This window comes from Triturus cristatus, chromosome 11 (genome assembly GCF_964204655.1).
Source record: "Triturus cristatus chromosome 11, aTriCri1.1, whole genome shotgun sequence".
Lineage (NCBI taxonomy): Eukaryota > Metazoa > Chordata > Amphibia > Caudata > Salamandridae > Triturus > Triturus cristatus.
Window position 1 is genome coordinate 1,090,639 of NC_140594.1, and position 20,950 is coordinate 1,111,588.

The window sequence follows — 20,950 nt, forward strand, 5'->3', positions numbered from 1 at the left end:
TGCTGGTGTTGCATCTCTAAACAGTGTTTAGTGAGGCGTGTATTCTGTTTAGCACATCTGATAGTACTTTTGTGCTCTCGAATGCGTTCCTTGCGGGTGGTCATGCCGTGTATCTAAGGGGCATAATAACAAGGGCTTTATCTCTGCTTTTTTGGCTTTAAAAGCCAAAAAAGCAGAGATAACACTAGCGCCCTATCAACAACAGGGTGCTAACACGCAAATTTGCATGTTAGCACCCATTTACTCTACGCTGCACCTTGCATCTCTAATGAGATGCAAAGGGGGCGTTCCAGAGTAAAATAATAGGAGAAATGTCGCTAAGTGACATTTCTCCTATTATCAAGAATGTCGCTAACCCTGTTAGAGACAAAAAAAGCAGCGCTAACCGCGGTTAACGCTGCTTTTTTACGTCTGCTAATTTTCAGACTTAGCCATGATATCCTATGGAAGGAGGATATCATGGCTAAGTTTGCCTGTCCCTATCAACAAGGTAACGTGTGATTATCGCTGGGTTTCCAGCGATAATCTCACGTTAGCCTGTTAGCGTGTAGATTTTTATCGCTATTGAGATAAGCGTTGCTAATAGCACGCTATCTCAGCGATAAAAATTCACGCTAGCCGGCGATAATTATCCTCACGCTTAGGGGCATATCAACAACAACCGGCGATAATTATCGCTCAGCGCTCTTAGCGTGAGGATAATTATCGCCGGCTAGCGTGAATTTTTATCGCTGAGATAGCGTGCTATTAGCAACGCTTATCTCAATAGCGATAAAAATCTACACGCTAACAGGCTAACGTGAGATTATCGCTGGAAACCCAGCGATAATCACACGTTACCTTGTTGATAGGGACAGGCAAACTTAGCCATGATATCCTCCTTCCATAGGATATCATGGCTAAGTCTGAAAATTAGCAGACGTAAAAAAGCAGCGTTAACCGCGGTTAGCGCTGCTTTTTTTGTCTCTAACAGGGTTAGCGACATTCTTGATAATAGGAGAAATGTCGCTTAGCGACATTTCTCCTATTATTTTACTCTGGAACGCCCCCTTTGCATCTCATTAGAGATGCAAGGTGCAGCGTAGAGTAAATGGGTGCTAACATGCAAATTTGCGTGTTAGCACCCTGTTGTTGATAGGGCGCTAGTGTTATCTCTGCTTTTTTGGCTTTTAAAGCCAAAAAAGCAGAGATAAAGCCCTTGTTGATATGCCCCTAAGAGCGCTGAGCGATAATTATCGCCGGTTGTTGTTGATATGCCCCTAAGAGTACAAGGGCAGATAAATGACCCTCTCGCTGTTGCAGTTGGTGTGGCGTTTCAGTACCCAAGGTCGTCAGTTCCAATGTCGACATTTCTCGTTATTTGTGTTTGTCCGCACACCGAACATGACCCACAAGGAGAGGGGGCTTGAACCAGTGGTAGTTGCCAGAGTGTGTTCACTTCCATTGGGGTCTCATTTTGGGCTGTGGTCTTGTCAGCACAAATGTATCTTTCAGATTAGAACTTCTTTTAAAGGCAAACAGTGGTTTATCCAGTCCGTATTTATCTGGAAACATTTTCAATCAAATTAAAACTTGTCATTTGATTCGGTAAAACTGAGTGGAAACACAAACTGCCAGTAATATTGCATATTTTATTTGAAAATGAATGCTCGCATCTCCTGCAAGAAACCGGTTTAAAATGAAGAGAGCTGGCAAAAAAATCATTTTTGTTCATGATGAAGTAAACATTAACAGGTTTGATATCGGGCCTGTGGTGTTCGAGTATTCAATATTTTTGCAAGGCAGTGGTAACTGTCAGGGCAGACTAGAACAATCCCTGACCCAAGGTCACTATCCAGCACCCTTGTGCAGCACTCTACGAGCTCGCCTGATACCACACTGCCCACTCGCTGAAACATTCAAAAACGGACCTGCCATTAGCGAGCTTAAGTGTGATGTTGCATTGCCCACGGTGCTGACAGTAACTCTGGCATCTCCGTGGACGCACTGCTAACCCGTCTGAGAGCACCTACAAGCAATTCTGTTCAGGGTGTGAACTGAGCAAAAACATCATTCCTATATGGCTTAACAAGCAATAAAGTTGCTTCACGCACTTCACCTGTAGCTGAGATTAATTCAAGTATTCCACCCATCACTTTTTGCTTTTGGTCAGTGCGATAGCGTAAGCACAGTAGGCATGCCCTAATATGGATCCAGTGCGCACTGTGCCACAGTACTCACGCTATCCTGGCTCTTCGACTGATCCGGAGCCGCTCCCCCCGTTCTACCCCCCCCCCCCCAGTGCCTTGAGACCCCCACGGGTGAGTAGCGTGCTTTATAAACCCCTGATTGATTGATTCATATACTTCACTGGTGAGTCCAAACTAGGAAAATACCACCCTGGCATTTCTTGTGGTATGAATATTTTTAGAATGTTAAGAAGGTGTGTTTTGAAAATGTTGCATACAGGCCTGGTGACATTCCACAGAATTCCAACACTAGACATGTTAAGCACATCTTCACTGGCTTACCAGTTTGTGTTGTGCCAGTGTATGTATTCTTCTGGGTTCTGATAGTCAATTATGTAAACACATCGATGACGCCATCTTTTCACTGAACCAATATATTCAACGTGACAGCTCTTGAACGTCAGGCTCTTCCTGGTACCACAGATACAACTGAACAATAATAAGGAACAGAATGTGTCAAGCACATACCGTAATATACGTAACCATTGGAATACAACAGTAAACCATACAACAACAAACATATGAAATATGAGAAAATCTTTTCAGAATTTAAAAAAAAGTGAATTTCTTTAACACGTTGACATTAATATGCCAAATTCTACAACTGCACTGAGAAGTACTTATTACAAGTTTTTCAGCATGAACTATCGGGGAACTAACAGGCAAGACAGTTGTCATGTAAACCGTGTATAGGGCCCAGATTATTATAGAGCAACATTATAGTCTAGTACATAAATACTCAATAGGTTATTCTACAACTGGTATTCCGAACTCGTATATTTGAATGCGCTTTCATGCGCAGTAATGATAAAAGAGTTTTGGTGAAATAAAATATTTGCCTAAGTTCACACAATTAAACTAGATAAGCCGCTATGTATCCAGGTTTTGTTTCACTTTGTATGACTCAGTCACTAAATTGGGATGTTACAACAACCTATGGGAGAAGCACACATTTCTTAGGATGTCATAAGTGTATGTCAGAGCAATTTTATAAAGGCCTCAAGTCAAAAAGGAACAAAAATGTCATTGTTATAAAGACATTTTTTTAAATCTAAATTCCAAGCAACTGAATAATTTTGTATCATTCACTAGATTAGTGTGCAGAAGTTCCAATTAGTCAAGGTGCCATGGACAAGAATGTTAAAATATTATTTAATTTCTTTCTTGAACAGTCCAACATGGACAGAGCCAACACGTTTCATCCCTAAACATCGGTACTTAATCAGGGCTGTTACAAACATACAATGACATAAGCCACCTGTGTTACATGAACAAATGCAAAATACAGTGTCTTAAGCACAATAAACAGCATAAGAAATTGAAAAAACATGTAACAGTGTGCATTAATCACTTATTAAACATACAAATTGATTGGGGAAAAAAAGTATAATGCAAAATCCAACAAAAAGAGTGAAGCAATCACATTATGATGTCAATGTTCATAAAGCTTGTGTTCCAAGAAATAGAGAAAGTTTTATACAAAACAGAGCATGTAACAATGTTAAATATTGCAAACCCATTACATGAACAATCTGAAGCTGTCCGTGCTAGCAAAGATTAACATAAAACATCGAAAATACATAAAACTGCAAATCTGAACAAAACCCCCCATTTGGCACATATCTATAATCTAATTAGGTGGCGAAAAGGTTCTTGAGAATGCTAAAACTATGATTCATTTGCTTAGTATTATATTATATAGTTTCAACTCTTGTATTTACTATTTGAAGGCCAAGGGGTGAGTTCACCAAAGTTCTCAATTCAAAACTTTTCTTACCATTACCAAATCATCAAGTGTAATTATCCAGTAAGTAATTCTTACGTTTTTCACTTCAGTAATGGTGACAGGAGTCCCTTAAAAAATATATAAATTAAGTCATTACTACTTTAAATTTCATGTAGTTCACAACAGTAAGCATTGTATGTCCATCCATCTAATCATCTACACAGCGGTCTGATAAGCACACATGAATTAATTCACCCAAAAAGTTTAAAATACAAAAACCTAATGAGCCAATCCCCAAAAGGACAATATTCAAACTGTCCAGACGCAACAATGGTTGTCACACATCTAAAATACATACGAAAATCCAAAATATGAGGCATCATTGTCTGGTTCCAAAAACCATTTAGATAAACAAGTTTCAACTCTAGTCCCAGCAACCAAAGAAGAAGCAAAATATGAATGAATGCTAAATTTCCAAAAATAACCCAAAGCAAAAACCATCATGTGTCCTTCGACATGACTCGTATAATAAATTCAAGGTGATTAATCAATTCTACAGTCACAGAGCATTAAGTGAGTAGAAAAGAGGCTAGAAGAGCCCTATGCATAACTGTCAGATCTGTATCTCTAATCTCATGTAATTCCGCACAGGAGCAGAATGAAGCTAGGTACCGATGCCCCTCTCAGAACTTCCCGCTAGGTATTATGATTCCGTCGCAGGTAAGTTCCAAAGGGGGAAAGGGGATGGGACAGAGAAGAGACAGCTCCAAAACTCTGCCAGTTCTGCTTCGTCTTCTTATCAATCTTCTTCATATGGCTAAAACATTTATATTTGTCAATAACGTTCCTTTCACTAAACCTACTGTATTTTAAATCTATAGATAACTTATCTTACCAGGGTGGTGTTTTGGGCTTGCTGCTCTTTGTAATTCTCTTGTGTTTTTTACTATACTCAATGAGATGCCTTCACACTGTTCTCGAACCTTTTCTTATTTCTTTTACAGGTCTTTTTCTTTGTTCCTGTTTCTGCACTGTAATGAGGGAAGAAGAATAAGGTGAGTATTATCCCTAACCCTGTCGTGTGTGAGTGTTTTCTATCCTTCCTTCTCTTTTTTCCTACTCACAAGAAGAGAATCTGGTGAAGCCTTGTATTTGAAGTCGCAGGAAGATGGATTTTCAGGTCTGCTAATATTCTTTAGGGACTGAGTTTTACTTCACCTAACTCAATTACCCCTTTTATTTATTTGTGAGGAAAGTTGGGAAGCCCTTAACTGATTTGGCTCCTTCATTGAATTAACTAGCAACTCAGAACATTTTACCTCACAGCGTCCTTTGAGAAGAGCTAGCGTTAAACGCGTCTTTATTTGACTGGAGCGCGAGTTGTAATATGCCCTCCAGCAGCCTCAACTATTGTGTAAGGAACTCTGTCTTTAAGGTCGCTTCGGTTTTTACATTTAAGATTTTTTCTTTCAAATGCGAGAAACCGGAATCTTTCCGATCAGTGCATTAGGCTTAGAAGCACCTTTGAACACTGCGCGAAACAAGCGCACGCGTTCCGCTTTTATTTGTAATTGGTTTTTATATTTTGTGAACGCCGTCAACCGGAGCCTCCGACTGACGCGTTCAAAGTCTTGAATTTCTGACCGGAATAGTTACACAGCCCTTGTCCTTCGCTTAGTAAGGCGTTCTAGTTTTAAAACTGGATTAACCGTGAACTATGCCTCCAGCATTCTCTCCTGTCAGATGCAGCGTTCGGAATTATAAACGCTCGCATCTGAATAACTAAGACAGAACTGGTATGGATTTTTAGCCCCTAAAAGGAAGCTTCATAATACCACGGACTCTAGGATACTTTTGCTACGATTTTAATATCTTTGACAACATGTAAATAGATAGTTTGGTCAGAGTGATTTCTCTCAGGATTTTCAGTTTAAAACAATAGGTAATATTATAAGCTAACCTGGTTATTAAAATGTATGTTGACCGGCACTTCTAACCCCGAGATTCCGCTTCTACCCTGACTATCTCCACGACGCCTTGAAAACAGGTATTCTTCGTGTAAATTCCTCAGTGAAGTGCACTGAGGAATGTTGAAGAACATTCCTCAAGCAGTTGATGCTAAAAACACTAGACTGCTAAACAGTGGACTGCTGTAGCAGTGTCGGAAAGTTGGCAGCCATGTTGGAATTTCTGCGATGCCAGCAATTGCCCCAACTAAAAAGATTACGTGCTCTTAAATGAGTTGGTAGTGAGAAAATGGTAGCCACTGTGGAGATGAAGGGAGGAAACCTCCCGTGATTCCTGACAGTACCCCCTCCCAACGGGGTTTCCTCCAGATGGGGTGTAGTAGGGAATTTGGCATGAAATGCTTTAATTAGACGAGGAGCATGGACAACTGTACTCTTTTCCCAAGAACGTTCATCCGGACCATGACCCTTCCAGTCAATGAGATAAAAGAGTTCATCACGGATGAATTTTGAATCTAAAATCCGTTTGACTTCATACTCAGGCTCACCATGCAGGATTAAAGGATCAGGAGGTGACGACCTACGCAACCCCGGGTGAGTTGGTTTTAGTAGAGAGACATGAAATACCGGATGAAATTTGGTGGAACCAGGGAGAGATAGTCAATAAGTGACAGGATTAATGACCTTCTCAATTGGATAAGGACCCATAAAGCGAGGCTGGAATTTACGTGGACCCTTGAGTTTAAGATTTTTTGTACACAACCAGACTAAATCTCCCACATGAAGCTCAGGTGCCTTTTTTCGTTTACGATCAGCGAAGTGTTTGAAACGAGTCTTAGCAGTTGTCAAATTCTGGGTTACCGTGTGGTGGAGCCTAGTAAACTGTTGGGCAATGTCTTTGACAGCAGGAGTGTTAGCATTGTCAAAATTAACATAGGAATTAGGATGTCTGCCTGAATTGATAAAGAAGGGAGAATAACCTGTGGATACATTGAGAGCATTATTGTAGGCATATTCCGCAGTCCATAAATGATCAGGCCAATCGCCCTCCTCATCTAGCAGATATAATCTAAGGTGTTGTTCAAGTTCTTGATTAACGCGTTCAGTTTGACCATCAGTTTCTGGGTGAGAGCTAGTAGAATAACGATGGTCAATATGAAGGCCCTTGATGTATGCCTTCCAAAAGTGTGAGAGGAACTGGGAACCCCTGTCCGAAATGAGTATCTTAGGAATCCCATGAAAGCGAATTATATGTTCATTGAAAAGTTGTGATAGTTGCCTAGAAGTGGGTGTACCCTTGAAGGGTACAAAGTGTGCCATTTTACTGAAGGTGTCAACCACTACCAGGATGGTGTCGTAGCCATGGGATGAAGGTAGATCAACAATCAAATCTAGGGAAACCGTGTGCCAAGGATGTGGAGGAGGGGGCATGGGTTGTAAAAGACCTTTTGGGGCCTGCCTATCAGATTTACCCCTTGCACAGAGTTCACAACTTAAGACATATTGACGAGCATCTCGGCACATAAAAGGCCACCAAAAGTTTCGTTTGAGTAAATCTTCGGTTTTTAAAATGCCCTTGTGACCAGCCAGAGGATTATCGTGACATTCCTGCATTGCTTTTAGCTGGAGTTCTTTGGTGGGTAAATACAGAGTGGAACCGTGGTAAGGAAGGCCATGGCGGATGGAACGAAGTGGATCTTCAATGGCCCAGGTTGCCATATCCCAATCTGACAATGAATTGCGAACAAGCTGCTCAAAAGGTTCCACTGCAATGATTCCGATAAATTTTTCTTCAGGTATGATTTGTTGATTTTCGATGACTGGCGTTTGATTTTCAGTATCTAATCTGGAAAGAACATCAGCCTTCCCGTTCTTTGATCCGGGACGGGAGGTGATGACAAAGTCAAAATCCGCGAAGTACAAAGACCAACGCAACTGGAGTGGAGTGAGAGTACGAGCAGAACGCAAAAACTTCAGATTGTGGTGGTCTGTAAACACCATTACAGTGTGTTTAGCCCCCCATTAAGTAATGCCTCCAATCTTTGAAAGCATCCTTAATAGCCAGGAGTTCCTTTTCAGTTATTGTATAGTTGCATTCCGCAGGGTTGAGTTTGCTTGAGCGAAAAGCCACCGGATGCAACTGCCCCGTATCTTTGTGCCTCTCAGAGAGTATTCCTCCGATGGCGAGGTCCGAAGCGTCCGTTTCCAAATAGAAGGGCTCCGGGGGATCTGCATGGAGTAATACTGGTGCTGTGATAAAACTGGACTTCATCAACTGGAAGGCCTGTTCCGCCTCTTCAGACCATAGGAACGGAACGCCTTTCTTCAAGAGACGAGTCAGAGGCAGTATTTTGAAAGAAAACCCATGGATGAACCTTCTGTAAAAATTGGAGAATCCAATGAAACTTTGGACTTCTTTGATACAAGTAGGAGATTTCCAGTCAGTTATTGCCCGTACCTTCTGTGCATCCATCTGAACTCCATTAGGTGATAACACGAAGCCTAGGAATTCCAACGGTATCGGTGTTGAATAGGCATTTCTCCAATTTTACGTATAGCGAGTTCTCGCGTAGACGTTGTAAAACGGCTCTGACCTGGTCATGATGTTCTTCAGTCGAATGTGAATAAATCAGGATGTCATCGATGTAGACTATGACACACCGATCAATGAAATCACTTAAAACATCGTTGATAAAATACTGGAAGGCCGCGGGTGCGTTACAGAGACCATACGGCATTACCAAGTACTCGTAAAGCCCGAATTTGGTCCTAAACGCAGTCTTCCACTCGTCGCCTTCACAAAGTCGAATGAGATGGTACGCTCCTCGTAGATCCAGGCGAGTGTAGATTTTTGCTTCCTTCACTTGATCGATCAGTACTGATATCAGAGGTAACGGGTATCGATTCTTTACAGTTATCCGATTAATGGCTCTAAAGTCAATGCAGGTCCTGAGATCCCCTCCTTTCTTCGGAACAAAAAAAAGGGGGGAAGAGACGGGGGACTGTGATGGCCTAATAAATCCTTTCTCCAAATTTTTTGTCAGATATTCCTTCAAGTGGACATTTTCTTTCTCAGTCAAGGCGTATACCCTACTGCAGGGTAGGTTAGCACCAGGCTCCAGATCAATTTTGCAGTCGTAGGGCCTATGGGGTGGTAGTGTCTCGGCCTTGATCTCATCAAAAACATCTGCAAAATCTTGGTATAATTCTGGTATCTCCATCGTTTGAATCACACATATGGAACTGCCATTAGTGCATAAAGGCGTAACCGCTCCGGTCACTGTAGGAGTTGCCAAATTTTCAAAACAATGTCTTGTACAATATTCAGAATTTAATTGAATTGTTTGGGCTCCCCAATCAATCAAAGGGTTATGTTCAGTCAACCATGGAAGTCCTAAAATAAGTTGAAATTGGGGGGGCGTCTATTAGGTTAAATTGTAATGTCTCTTGATGTCCTTCGATCGTGGTCATATGTACTAATTCTGTGTGACTAGTAATTGGGCCTGAAGTTAACTCTGTACCATCCACTGCGCGGACCTTCTCACTTTTCTCCTTTTTGACAGCTTGTAATCCAATTTGGCCAGCGAATTTGTGATCGCAAAAGTTCCCTGTTGCTCCTGAATTTACCATGACAACTACACCGTTCAAAATTTTTCCCCTGAATTTTAGTGTCACAGTCATTATCAAATGAGGTGAAGAAGCTTGCAGTGTGTTTGCCAATTGATGAATTGTTGGAGTTGTAGCTCCATTCGCATCCACAGGTCCAACTCCACGTACCTGTGGTGCCTCTAGTTTCCCTTCTCCTTGGTTGGCAACTTAGGTCTTTTTAAACAATTCTTGACGAAATGCCCACTTCCGCCACAATATAAACATAGTGTAGGAGAGTAGGGTCTGCTATCCTATGGTCACCCCAAATTTTTGCTTTTTTGCTTCACTGGTTTTTGACATATTGAGGCTGTGGACCTCCTAATCAGACCCCCAGCCTGCTGTTCTCTCTACTAAATTGACACTATGCACTTTAGGTGCATAACCAATTGGAATTGGATCACCCTGTGAGCCCCTGTACCAGTGTACACTAGGTACCCAGGGCATTGGTGTATCTAAGGCCTACCAGGGGCTGAAGCATGTATTATGCCACCCCTGGCCTGGCCTAACAATTTGACACAACTGGCTGATCACTCAGCTGGGGTAAGTTGGTGTATCCACCTCTTACTTAGGTGTAGTATGCCTATACCTAACCTTAAATGGGACACATGTTAACCTATAAGTCACTCCTATGGCAGGCCTAAACAATCCTGAAGGCAGAGTGCTTGGTTCCATGTGAGATGGTGCTCTGGCATGAGCTGAGCCTGTCTGCAGTGGTCGGAACAACTTCCTTCTACCGTTTCCAGATATCGCGATACCATATACTCTTAAGTGCATTATGAACCTCGCGGTTAAATGCTATCTTTGGTTTGGCTTTATCAAAATATGTCGAGTAAGGTGTCATACGAATTGGAATACTAACCCCTCGCCAATTCTGGCAACGGAGTTAGCATTCCACCCTTCTAGAGGGACACGACATGTACAGAACCTGAAACCCGGGTAAAATCAGACATAGCCTCAGCTCCACAAAATGGACGCTGCCACCACCGACACATGTCTGCCCTCCTGCTGCTGGGAGTCCTTCCAGCTTGGGAGACGTGGACAAAGGGTTTCCTGCCAGGGGAGGTGCGAGCACCACACCAGACAGGATTTTGTGTATTGGTCAGGTAGGGCTTGAATAGAATCAGACATGCCTGAGGCTCACAAGGAGCCTCGGTGCATATGCCAGTTCAAACCGGTCCTGGGGCACACCAGCCCCGGACCTAGGGCGAGCTGGACAAAGGATTGGGGGTGTAACCACCCCCCTTCCTGGTCCCACCCTTAGGGAGGGACCTAGCAGGTAGTCCGGCCCCTAGAATCCGCTTAAAGGTAGGAGCTGTGTCCTAAGACTTTAGACATCCTGGAATCAACTTAACACTAAGAAGAAGACGGGAACTTCGACGTTCTGCTGCACAGAAGACTGAAGTAATTCTCCCCTATGGTCAGGGAGTGACCATCTTGCTAACGCAAGCACCAACCAGCGAATCGACATCTGCTTTGCCGCCGCCCCCCGCCGGAGCCCGAGCCCAGAGACTGACAAGAACTGGACCTCCAGACCTCTCACAGCCCGATCCACAGTCCCTGCAAAGAAGGAACCCGTGGAGGTACCGAGACACGTGGAGCCAGCCATCTTGGAAGACACTCGACAAGCTGCTCCCTTCAAGTTGTGCTTTGGGTCCTGAGAAGCCCAACATCCGACCAGCATCTGCACCAAAGGTGAGCCCTCCAGCATCTCCACGATCTGCGTGGGGCCCCTCTGCACTTTGCAACTCGACGCGCCTAACCGGACCCTGGCCCGTTGGCTAGTGGCCATCTTGGCGACCATCTTTGAAAACTACGATGCTGGTCTGGTTGCTCCAGACTGGCCCCTGCTTCCCTCCAAAGGAGCAGTCCCTCTGACCTTGCTGGTCAGAGTAAACAGCTTTCTTCAATTCCTACGACTCCTGCTTTTGCCAAGGCTTGTTTGCTCCTTTCGAGTCGCTGACACCGCCGACAGCGAGAACCTGCGTGGGACAGCTCGTGAACCGACTCCTGGATGTCATTCACCTTCAGGGACCACGTGGCTGCGGAGACAAGCTACACCTCTTCACCTGTTTGCACCCGACATCGCCTGGTACCTACCTGGTGCCACGCTGGTCACTGGCTAGTGACTGTGAACACTGTCCCCTCTGCTTACAGGTCTTCTACAACTCCGATCCACCCTTGGATCCACCGCATCTCTTCTGGACCGGCCGCCTCTTTGAACAGATAGGCTCCATTGAACAGATAGACGAAATCCGACGCACTTCGAGACCTATGCACCCGCTTCCTGTGGGTGAGGTAAAGCTGGCACTCCGGTGCACAAGTGTAGAGTAACATCTCTAATGTCTAGATCTGAAGTCTTGATTTCGTAGTTCAACCAGAAGACCCTTTTAGCAGTAACTTTTGAACTTTTACGCACCCATTGAAAACCTATGGGAGCCCGCGTGTAACTTTCCTCACTGCACACGCGACCCGTGGACCTCCTGGTCACTAACTGAAGTTAGCTCCTTGTAGGCCCAGCAATTCTAGAGGCCCTAGGCCTTTTCCCTTTCCTGTTCGTGGTACTTATACCACTATTTTAGTATATGGTTTGAGCGGCCACCAGGGCCTATCCATATAAAGTGCAACTTCTGTATATTGTAATACTTTCTTGTTTAACAATTTGTGCTCCTGTGCTCATAAAGAGTCTAGGGGATACTTTGAGTAATAAATACATATATATTTTGAATATATATCTGTGTGGTGTCCTTTCATTGGTATAAAGGGGGGTTACATATGGTAAAACAGCTTGCTTAACACGCTTAAACGAGTTTAGCCTCAAAGACTGCTTAGCCTACGCTACCACTAGGGCAGCTAGTCTGAAAAGGTTGACTTACAACCACACCATAAGGGTTGCTTGGCATGGTACAAGGTGGTCACTTTAGCTAGTGAACATCATATACCAGGCCAACTTCTCACATTGGTGAGCAGCGGTTGGATTAGAGCTTGCTGTGTTTTACCTCTGTAATCTCTTTGTTACCAATTGAAAGATCATACAGGTACCTGTAGGTACATATAAAACAAGATTAGTTATATACTTAAGTTCTACTGAACTTAGTTGTTGTAGAGCAAAGGGATTAGCACACCCTGACTACAACTACTAGATAGGTTTAGTAGGAAAACCCAAGTGTAGGTAGTTGCAACACATCCACCCACACTTAAGAGCAATGGCTGGGGCAGAGGGGTCCAATGTACCCATCTCTGCCGAGAGTGACCCCCAGAGGGCACCAACCATCTTTGCTACCCTAAACCAGAATGAGCTCAGGCAGTTGGCAAATATCAGGGGCCTTAAACAGCCCAGGAACCCTACCTCTGCTGAACTCAGAGAACTCTTACAAGATGATGAAGATCAGAGAGCTCTCAAGAAAGCCTCCCAGTTAGGCCCCTCAGGGACTGGAACAGGAGGCCCTCCTTCTGAAGATGCTACTGAAGTACCCCTTTCTAACAGTCACCCCTTAGTTGAGAATCAGACTACAGATGATGAGGATCAGCATAGGAACAGGGATGAAAAAGGGGGTGAGTCTGATAGTAGTAGTAGTTCTGATGGGAGAAATAGCCCAGTGCCAGGTGCTATACCTGGCTCAGCTAACTTAAGACTACTTGGGTCTGACAATGGGTTCCCCCATCGAATCTCCCTAGTGGACTTAACCAGGGGTTTGGGAGACAGAGGAATCACTCAGGTGACTCTAATGCCTCTCATGCCTCTAGAGGCTCTCAGGGTCACTCCAGAAGAAGGATGACCAGCCCTCAGAGGAGGGATCATGAGGCCAGAATGCAGGAAGCTCAGCTGAGGATCAGGAAACAGGAGCTAGAAGTAGCCCTGATGGAAGAGAAACTGAACAAGGCTAGGCAACCTAGAGAGAGTGGGTCTATACCCACTGGTGGCAGCATTGTCCCTAGGGACAAAGATAGGGTCTTTGATAATAGGAACCTGTCCAAGGTTGTGCCCCCCTACAAAATTGGGGATGATATCCACAAGTGGATGACTGCTCTTGAGAGAGCCTGCAAAGTGCAGCAGGTTCCTGAAGACCAGTGGGCAGCAATCTTATGGCTCTCCTTTGAAGGTAGAGGCAGAGATAGACTCCTCACTGTTAGAGAGGAGGATGTCAGAAACTACAGAGACCTGAAGAGTGTCCTGGTTGATGGGTTAGGCCTAACCACTGAATAGTACAGGTTAATGTTCATAGATACCCGGAAGACACAGACTCAGGACTGGTCTGAATACATTGAATGTGCCACTAAGGCTTTGGAGGGTTGGTTGCTGGGAAGTAAGGTATCTGATTATACAGGATTGTACAATTTGATGATGAGAGAACAGATTTTAAATAACTGTCGCAACCAGCAACTGCATCAACACTTGGTTGACTCAGATCTGACCTCTCCCCAAGAATTGGGAAAGAAGGCAGACAAATGGGTCAGAACCAGGGTTAAGCAAAAGAACCAGAACCAGGGCCAAGGGGGTGATCAGAAGAAAACAGACCAAAAGGGTGGAGATCAGAAATCCAAAGACCAGAAGTCTTCAACAGGGCCCCAAACTAATACTAATGAGGGTGGGTCCCAACAATCTAAAGGAAAGAAGAAAGAAGGTCCAAAGAAACCCTGGTGCAAATCTTGCAAGAATACAACTCACTGGACTAGTGATTGTAAGAAGGGTGGAGCCCCCAACACTGTTGCCCCTAAGGCACCTGCTCCCAGTAGTACTGTTAGCAGTGTTGGTCCCCAGACAAAGGGTGTAGTGGGAATCACTATGGGAACTGAAGGAGATTCTGACTTACATAGAACCCTTACACAGGTAGTCTTGATCTGTGATGGGGACATGGATTTGTCCCTGAGTGTGAGCCCCAGTAACCTGGGCAAGTACAGACAGACTCCATTGATTAATGCAAAAGTGGCTCAAGCCTACAGGGACACATGTGCCAGTGTCACTATGGTGACACCAGGCTTTGTGGATCCTGGACAGTACATACCAGGTGAGAATTACCTGGTGACCAATGCCAGCAATACCACTACTTCCCATAGTGTGGCTATTGTTAACTTCTCATGGGGAGGGGTAACTGGCCTCAAAAGGATTGTGGTTAGTGCAGACCTCCCAGTAGAATGTTTGTTGGGCAATGACCTAGAGAGTTCTCTATGGTCAGAAGTGGAGTACAGGACACATGCAGAGATGTTAGGTATATCACCACATGTCCTTGCTGTGACCAGGTCACAGGCCAAAAAGTGCCTTACTGAACCTCAGGTCTTGGATCCTGGAACAATGGACCAATCACCTACCAAGAAGAAGAACAGGAGGGTTAAGGCTGTGCCTTCCCCCCTGCCTCCAAGGGATGATCAGTCTTCCCAGTAGGATGATCTAAAGAACCCTGAAGGAACTGTCCCTGAAGAGCTTGAACCTGACCAGGTTGAGTTTCTGGGGACAGGGGGACCTTCCAGGGCTGACTTGGGGCAGGCTCAGTTATCCTGTCCATCTCTTGAACCCCTCAGACAGCTGGCTGCTGCTGAGGCTGCTGGGAATGCTCAAGGTACCCATAAAGTGTATTGGGATGATGGACTCCTTTATTCAGAGGCTAGAGACCCAAAACCCGGTGCAACCAGGAGGTTGGTTATACCTCTGCAATTTAGGGGCTTCCTTCTTACCTTGGCCCATGATATTCCTCTAGCAGGACACTTAGGCCAGAACAAGACTCGGGACAGGCTTGTCCCTCACTTTCACTGGCCTCACATGAGTGAAGATACCAAGGAGTTTTGTCGCTCCTGTGTGACCTGCCAAGCCAGTGGCAAATCAGGTGGCACAACAAAGGCCCCCCTAATACCACTACCTGTGGTGGGGGTTCCCTTTGAAAGAGTGGGAATAGATATAGTGGGTCCCATGGATCCTCCCACTGCATCTGGGCACAGATTTATACTGGTGGTAGTGGATCATGCCACCAGGTATCCAGGGGCAATTCCCCTTAGGACCACAACAGCTCCTGTTGTGGCCAGGGCCCTACTGGGAGTATTCTCCAGAGTGGGGTTTACTAAGGAGGTGGTTTCTGACAGAGGTACCAGCTTCATGTCAGGATACTTGACAGCTATGTGGAAGGAATGTGGTGTCAACTACAAGTTCACCACTCCTTATCACCCACAATGCAATGGGCTTGTTGAGAGATTCAACAAGACCCTAAAGGGTATGATCAAAGGATTACCTGAAAAGCTCAGGCGAAGATGGGACATCCTTCTACCCTGCCTTCTGTTTGCTTACAGAGAGGTCCCACAAAAAGGAGTTGGCTACAGCCCCTTTGAATTGTTGTTTGGGCACCCTGTAAGAGGTCCCCTATGTCTGGTGAGGGAAGGATGGGAGTTACCTCTCAAAAAGCCTAAGCAAGACATAGTGGACTATGTACTTGGTCTCCGCTCCAGGATGGCTGAGTACATGGAAAAGGCATCCAAAAACCTTGAAGCAAGCCAGGCCTTACAGAAAGCTTGGCATGACCAAAAGGCTGTCTTGGTTGAGTTTCAGCCAGGACAGAAGGTATGGGTGTTGGAGCCAGTGGCCCCAGCAGCACTCCAAGACAAATGGTCTGGACCCCATACAATCCTGGAAAAGAAGGGAGAGGTTGCCTACTTGGTGGACCTAGGCACTCCCAGGAGTCCCCACAGGGTACTCCATGTTAACAGGTTAAAAGCATATGTTGACAGGGCAGACATGGGCTTGCTCATGGCTACAGATGAGGGCCAGGAGGAAGAGAGTGACCCTCTCCCAGACCTGTTGTCTCAGAACCCTGAAGATGGTTCAGTTGAAGAAGTGACCCTTGGAGGCAACCTCACTGAACATCAGCAGATTGAATGTAGACAGGTTCTACAATCATTTCAGCATATGTTTTCACTGATACCTAGTCAAAGTGACTGGTGTACCCATGTGGTGGACACTGGTGACAGTCTTCCTGTAAAGAACAAACTTTACAGACAACCTGACCATGTCAGGGACAGTATAAAGGCTGAGGTACACAAAATGCTGGAACTGGGTGTCATTGAGCCCTCAGAGAGCCCCTGGGCTAGCCCAGTGGTTCTGGTCCCCAAACCTCACACCAAAGATGGCAAGAGAGAGATGATGTTCTGTGTGGATTACAGAGGACTCAATGCTGTCACTAGGACAGATGCACATCCTATTCCAAGGGCAGATGAGCTCATAGATAAACTGGCTTCTGCTAAGTTTTTGAGCACATTTGATTTGACAGCTGGCTATTGGCAAATCAGGTTAGCTGAGGAGTCTAAGGCCAAAACAGCATTTTCAACCCCAGGAGGACACTACCAATTTTTGGTGATGCCCCTTGGTCTGAAGAATGCACCTGCCACCTTCCAAAGGTTGGTGAATCAAGCCCTTACTTGGTTGGATGACTTTTGTGCAGCATATCTTGATGACATTGCTGTCTTTAGCTCCACCTGGGAGGATCACCTGATCTACCTGAAGAAGGTACTTGAGGCTCTGCAAAAGGCAGGCCTCACTATCAAGGCTACTAAGTGCCAGATAGGGCAGAGTAAGGTTGTGTACTAAGGCCACCTTGAGGTGGAGGCCAAGATCAACCACTGGAGAGTAAGATACAATCCATCAAGGACTGGTCTCCTCCAACCACCCAGACTCAAGTTCGAGCTTTCTTGGGCTTGACTGGGTACTACAGGAAGTTTGTTAAGAACTATGGGTCCATTGTGACTCCTCTTAATGATCTGACATCCAAAAAGATGCCCAAAAAGGTTCAGTGGACACTAAGCTGTCAAAAGGCATTTGATGACCTGAAGAAGGCCATGTGCTCTGCACCTATCCTGAAAAGTCCTGACTACTCCAAAGAGTTTATTGTCCAAACAGATGCTTCTGAGTTGGGTGTGGGAGCTGTGCTGTCACAACTTAATGTAGATGGTTAAGACCAACCCATTGCTTTTATTAGCAGAAGGTTGACCCCCAGAGAGAAGAATTGGTCAGCTATTGAGGGGGAGGCCTTTGCTGTGGTGTGGGCCCTGAAGAAGCTGAGGCCATACTTGTTTGGCACACACTTCAAGATTCAGACCGACCATAAGCCCCTCTTGTGGCTAAATCAGATGAAGGGTGAAAACCCCAAACTACTTAAGTGGTCCATTTCCCTACAGGGGATGGACTTTACAGTGGAGCACCGGCCAGGTACAGACCATGGGAATGCAGATGGTCTCTCCAGGTACTTCCACTTAGGACATGAAGACGAGACTGGTCAAGGCTAGTTTAATGTCCCTGCGTTTGGGTGGGGGGGGGTTGTGTAGGAGAGTAGGGTCTGCTATCCTATGGTCACCCCAAATTTTTGCTTTTTTGCTTCACTTTGGTTTTTGACATATTGAGGCTGTGGGCCTGCTAATCAGACCCCCAGCCTGCTGTTCTCTCTACTAAATTGACACTATGCACTTTAGGTGCATAACCAATTGGAATTGGATCACCCTGTGAGCCCCTGTACCAGTGTACACTAGGTACCCAGGGCATTGGTGTATCTAAGGCCTACCAGGGGCTGAAGCATGTATTATGCCACCCCTGGCCTGGCCTAACAATTTGACACAACTGGCTGATCACTCAGCTGGGGTAAGTTGGTGTATCCACCTCTTACTTAGGTGTAGTATGCCTATACCTAACCTTAAATGGGACACATGTTAACCTATAAGTCACTCCTATGGCAGGCCTTAACAATCCTGAAGGCAGAGTGCTTGGTTCCATGTGAGAGGGTGCTCTGGCATGAGCTGAGCCTGTCTGCAGTGGTCAGAACAACTTCCTTCTACCGTTTCCAGATATCGCCATACCATATACTCTTAAGTGCATTATGAACCTCGCGGTTAAATGCTATCTTTGGTTTGGCTTTATCAAAACATGTCGAGTAAGGTGTCATACGAATTGGAATACTAACCCCTCGCCAATTCTGGCGACGGGGTTAGCATTCCACCCTTCTAGAGGGACACGACATGTACCTAACCTGAAACCCGGGTAAAATCAGACATAGCCTCAGCTCCACAAAATGGACGCTGCCACCACCGACACAAGTCTGCCCTCCTGCTGCTGGGAGTCCTTCCAGCTTGGGAGACGTGGACAAAGGGTTTCCTGCCAGGGGAGGTGCGAGCACCACCCCAGACAGGATTTTGTGTATTGGTCAGGTAGGGCTTGAATAGAATCAGACATGCCTGAGGCTCACAAGGAGCCTCGGTGCATATGCCAGTTCAAACCTGTCCTGGGGCACACCAGACCCGGACCTAGGGCAAGCTGGACAAAGGATTGGGGGTGTAACCACCCCCCTTCCTGGTCCCACCCTTAGGGAGGGACCTAGCAGGTAGTCCGGCCCCTAGAATCCGCTTAAAGGTAGGAGCTGTGTCCTAAGACTTCAGACATCCTGGAATCAACTTAACACTAAGAAGAAGACGGGAACTTTGACGTTCTGCTGCACAGAAGACTGAAGTAATTCTCCCCTATGGTCAGGGAGTGACCATCTTGCTAACGCAAGCACCAACCAGCGAATCGACGTCTGCTTTGCCGCCGCCTCCCGCCGGAGCCCGTGCCCAGAGACCGACAAGAACTGGACCTCCAGACCTCTCACAGCCCGATCCACAGTCCCTGCAAAGAAGGAACCCGTGGAGGCACCGAGACACGTGGAGCCAGCCATCTTGGAAGACACTCGACAAGCTGCAAGCGCGACAACAGAGGCTCCCTCCAAGTTGTGCTTTGGGTCCTAAGAAGCCCAATATCCGAGCAGCATCTGCACCAAAGGTGAGCCCTCCAGCATCTCCACGATCTGCGTGGGGCCCTTCTGCACTTTGCAACTCGATGCGCCTAACCGGACCCTGGCCCATTGGCTAGTGGCCATCTTGGCGACCATCTTTGAAAACTACGATGCTGGTGTGGTTGCTCCAGACTGGCCCCTGCTTCCCTCCAAAGGAGCAGCCCCTCTGACCTTGCTGGTCAGAGTAAACAGCTTTCTTCAATTCCTACGAGTCCTGCTTTTGCCAAGGCTTGTTTGCTCCTTTCGAGTCGCCGACACCGCCGACAGCGAGAACCTGCGTGGGACAGCTCGTGAAGCGACTCCTGGACGTCGTCGCCCTTCAGGGACCACGTGGCTGTGGAGACAAGCTACACCTCTTCACCTGTTTGCACCCGACATCGCCTGGTACCTACCTGGTGCCACGCTGGTCACTGGCTAGTGACTGTGAACACTGTCCCCTCTGCTTACAGGTCTTCTACAACTCCGATCCACCCTTGGATCCACCGCATCTCTTCTGGACCGGCTGCCTGCAGCATCTTTGTCATCAGGCTCCATTGAACAGATAGACGAAACCTGACGCACTTCGAGACCTATGCACCCGCTTCCTGTGGGTGAGGTAAAGCTGGCACTCCAGTGCACAAGTGTAGAGTAACATCTCTAATGTCTAGATCTGAAGTCTTGATTTCGTAGTTCAACCAGAAGACCCTTTTAGCAGTAACTTTTGAACTTTTACGCCCCCATTGAAAACCTATGGGAGCCCGCGTGTAACTTTCCTCACTGCACATGCGACCCGTGGACCTCCTGGTCCCTAACTGAAGTTAGCTCCTTGTAGTCCCAGCGATTCTAGAGGCCCTATGCCTTTTCCCTTTCCTGTTCGTGGTACTTATACCACTATTTTAGTATATGGTTTGAGCGGCCACCAGGGCCTATCCATATAAAGTGCAACTTCTGTATATTGTAATACTTTCTTGTTTAACGATTTGTGCTCCTGTGCTCATAAAGAGTCTAGGGGATACTTTGAGTAATAAATACATATATATTTTGAATATATATCTGTGTGGTGTCCTTTCATTGGTATAAAGGGGGGTTACATATGGTAAAACAGCTTGCTTAACACGCTTAAACGAGTTTAACCTCAAAGACTGCTTAGCCTACGCTACCACTAGGGCAGCTAGTCCGAAAAGGTTGACTTACAACCACACCATAAGGGTTGATTGGCATGGTACAAGGTGGTCACTTTAGCTAGTGAACATCATATACCAGGCCAACTTCTCACACATAGTTTGTTTAATCTTCTTTTTTCCTTTTCTTCCTTAGAGAGTGGACATCTGACTACTCCAATTTGCATAGGCTCGGGTCCTGAAACATTTTCTGTCGTCCGTGTGGACTCAGTCTTGGCTCGGTCGAAACGAGGAATACTTGATCTAAACTCCCTCCTTCGTTCACCTTTCCGTTCACTTTGTCTATAGTCGATTTCTAATGTCAAATCCACCAATGCTGAGATGTCGGTAGGACGATTTGGAATTTGCGATAGAGCGTCCTTCAGTTCCTCTAGCAATCCCCTGTAAAACACTGCTGCTCTTTTATCTTCGGGCCAGTTGGTCTCTA